We start from the raw sequence: 3983 nt of genomic DNA, 5'->3' as shown, positions 1-3983 counted from the left end.
GACTGTCTTGCTTTGCTTATTCCTCCTGGGGCTAAAGGATAATTTCCAGCCCCCTGCCCTTTCCTTCTCATTAAAGCTGAACTTGCATTGAATTTTTGGTGTGCTAAATTATTAGGAATAATAATTATTATAATGAAGTATGACAATTTATTATGTTGCTTTTAAACAATGGTCTCTTCTGAACCCACACCCCTGCCATGGATCCAGCCCACCAAACTGGTCTCTTCTGAACCCACACATCTACCATGGATACAGACCCCTGAATGGCCTGAAAAAAGAGGGAAAAGAAAGGAAAGGTGGAGAAAAATAAAGGCGATGGACCTCTTCCCCCTTCATTCATCCAGGGGTCCAGTAGGCACCACCTTAAATACCATTGGTGCTGCCCGTATCACTGGTTGAGAATGACTGCTGTTCATCGAACCCTTCACATCCCTCACTTCCCCAATGGCCTTTTTAAAACCCTGTTTAATCTTTCCATAAATGGATTGTATTTTCAACCATGGCTGTCTGTTTCCTGGTTCGGACATACAGAAGACTGACAAATCTCCTCAAACTGATAGGGGCCCCTGTTGTTACATCCTTGCTGGGATGGTGGGTACCTAGCAGCCTTCAACTGCCTGGTCTGAAAACCTAGGCTGCTGCCAGCAGGCACAATCTACTATAAATTTCCCCCACTCAGCTGTGTGTGCAAACATTGGAGACTGGGGGAAGCATGAAGGATGTCAGTGTGCTAATCACTAGTCAGTACTGCCCTGCGCCAACCTGAAGACTCTGAGACTCTCCTCTTCTTCCTTGTCATAGTCCACATGCAGCAACAATACCCCAGTGCTCCCATGTTCCATAGTGATACTATACCATGTTCCATAGTGATACAGCGAGCACAGCTGTTCTGTGGCCAATGTGCCCACCCTGGGTGAGATAAAAGCCACCCTGAGCAGCGTCCCATCTCCCCGCCAGCCCTGACACAGAAATGCAGGGACCAGAGTTCCCTGGAGAGAGAGACTGAATATTGAAGCAGGTTAGACTCTCCCCCCTCCCTCCCTCCAAGCACCCAATCAGGGGCAGAGATGGTCTTCTTGCCTTGAGTGACACTGGGACAGGCAGAAAATGTGCCCTTGCCAAGGAGGGGAGGGGAGCAGCACTGGGCAGTTTCCTTGTTCATTTCATTGAGGAAGCAGGAAGGTGGGTCAAGTCAGGACTACTTGCTGAGAAACTGATCAAGTTGGCAAGGGCACCTTTCCACATCCAGAAGCATTGGAAACTCATGGACATACATTCAGGAGTGATGCAGCCCATCTCTGCCAAGGCAAGCTGAAGATGTGTGGGTGGTCTTCACTTATGCGAGGCGTTGGCACTGCCATTTCACACAGTCCACTGTATACCCCGTTAATTGGCTTTTGGATCAAGGTGATGAGGGAGGGAATATTCTCCTTATTAAAAGAGTAATTTCCTGATGCTCAGTGATTATCATGAGAGTCAATCTGTGCTGGGTTCCCTCTGTCCTCCAATTTCAGGCGGTCTGGAGGCCAATGGTACAGACACATCTTCCTGGCTCAGGGAGACTCTTGCCCCTTCCAGTCTTTTAAAGAACTCTGCCTCTAGCCCTACATTTACACCCCCAGATTCCCCTTCCTTCCTTCTGGCCTGCCTGACCGATTAGAGTGCCCCTTTCTGCCTTCCAAAGCATGTAGGAAACGTACAATTATTTTGTGCAAACCCCCCAATGCCTGGCAAAAGAGACACCTGGTTTTTTTTTCCTTTCTGCTCGCCAGGTGAATGCAAACTTGAGCAAAAGAAGGGGGAGCAGACTCATTCCCTTTGCCTTTCTCCCTCTTGCCTTTCTTTTGGCTTCCCTCTCCTTTAGCTCCCCTTCCTCAGACCTCCCCATTTGTCATTCTTGCCCTGCCAAGACTTGGATGAGCGTCAGGGTCTGCCTGTGCTTCTATTCCTGCACAGCCCCAGTTCCGAAATCTGGTTGGTTTCGGAACTGGCTGTGCATTTTCTTCCCTGTCTGAGTCTTGCCTTTTAATATAATCCTATGCAGGTCTACTCAGAAGCAAGTCTCATGGTGTGGAAGAGACTTACTCCCAGGAAAGGGTGTGTGTATATATATACAAACATGTGTTCCTATTTTGATCTCAGGTCTCAGCCTTCCTCCTCCGAGGAACCCTCCTCTCCCTCCCTCTCTCCCTCCCTCTCTCTCTCTCTGTCTTTTCTTGGCCTCAATCAAAGGTTATTTCACTTGCTATGGATGGCTACTTTTCTTTGGGGTTTTTTGAGTTTGTTCCTATTAGACAGCTCAGCTGCTTGTCCAGGTATGGTGTGGACCAGGGAGGAGGGGTAGGATTTTGGTGTGGACCCTGCTGCAAGCAGGGCTAGAGCAGGGACCCGCAAAAATTCCTACATGGTGCCAGTCTCAAGGACGCTGGTCATCTGACTTGAATTGCAAAACAGACCTCAAACGTCTTCCAGCCTGGGTGAGACGGTACAGTTGAGTTTCCTCCACCTTTTGGCATGGAGAACTTGGGCCAAGCATCAGACGTGTCACATTTTGACTCACCAAAAAAGTGAGCGACTTGGTGTCCATCCAGTGAATTAGTCTACCTAGAATGAGGCAATCACCTTGCAACACACAGCTTGGCAGGACCCCTGGTTCATCCCACCTGCAGGGGGGTATATAAGGCTTGCAGCTCAGAGCTTCGCCTCATTCCAAACTTCTGGAAGAAGAAGACAAGGTCAGGTGGGTTCTGCTGATCGGTTTGGTGAGTCTCTATTTGTAGACCTTCCAATGTCTGTCTGTCTGTCTATCTATCTATCTATCTATCTATCTATCTATCTATCTATCTATCTATCTATCTATCTATCTATCTATCTAGTGCTTTTATTGTAAAAAAAAAAAAGTGCAGGAACTCACAACTTGTTAATCTTTTATTTATTTATTTATTTATTTATTTATTTATTTATTTATTTATTTATAAACCATTTTTTATTGGAGAAATAAGTAATAAGATACAACTAGACAACACGTGATTAACACGTACAGAGGAGGCAAGCTAGGGCTCCAGGTCAACTGAATTTCTCTTCTTTTGAAGAGGTACACCTTCTACCAGTATGCAACAGTCCCAGCAAGCATAATAGGTGTCCCCTTTTCTCACATTCCCACATGAAAGGCTCATCCTAGGCACCACCATCTCCCAAGAGTGGCATGAGAACATCAGAAGCACCCCACTGAATCAGGCCAAAGGCCCATCTAATCCAGCTTCCTGTACCAACCAGATGCCTCAGGGAGCACATAAGACATCAAGAGACCTGCATCCCAGTGCCACTCCCTTACATCTGGCATTCTGAGGTAGCTCACTTCAAAAATCAGAAGGTTGCACATACCCATCATGGCTTGTAATCTGTGATGGACTTTCCATCCAGAAATTTGCCCAGTCCCCTTTTAAAGGCATTAAGGTCAGACACTATAACCGCATCCTGTGGCAAGGAGTTCCCAAGGTTAATGTCACGCTGGGTAAGAACAATATTCTTTGGTCTGTTCTAACTCTCCCAACATTCAGTGTGAGTGAATGTCCCCTGGTTGTGGCGTTGGATGAGAGGGAAAAGAACTTCCCCCTATCCATCGCATGCATAATGTCTTTCCCACTGTTGTGTGGCAAGGTGCTCCACTGATTAATAATTTCTTTAATCTGTCCTAACTCTCCCAATGCTCAGTTTTAATGGATGCCGCTGGTTATGGTGTTGTGTGAGAAGGAAAATAACATCCCCCTATCCACTCCATCCATCCCAAGCATAATTTCTTCCCCCTTATAATGTGGCATGGATTTCCACCAATTAATATTTTCTTTATTCTGCCTAACTCTCCTGACACTTAATAGATGTCCCCTGGTTATGGTGTCATGTGAGAGGAAAAAGAACACCCCCCTATCCACTCTATCCATCCCATGCATAATGTCTTCCCCCTTATCATGTGGCAAGGAGTT

The sequence above is a fragment of the Tiliqua scincoides genome, chromosome 2 (assembly GCF_035046505.1).
Source record: "Tiliqua scincoides isolate rTilSci1 chromosome 2, rTilSci1.hap2, whole genome shotgun sequence".
In the NCBI taxonomy this organism is placed as follows: Eukaryota; Metazoa; Chordata; class Lepidosauria; order Squamata; family Scincidae; genus Tiliqua; species Tiliqua scincoides.
This window is presented reverse-complemented; position numbering follows the sequence as displayed.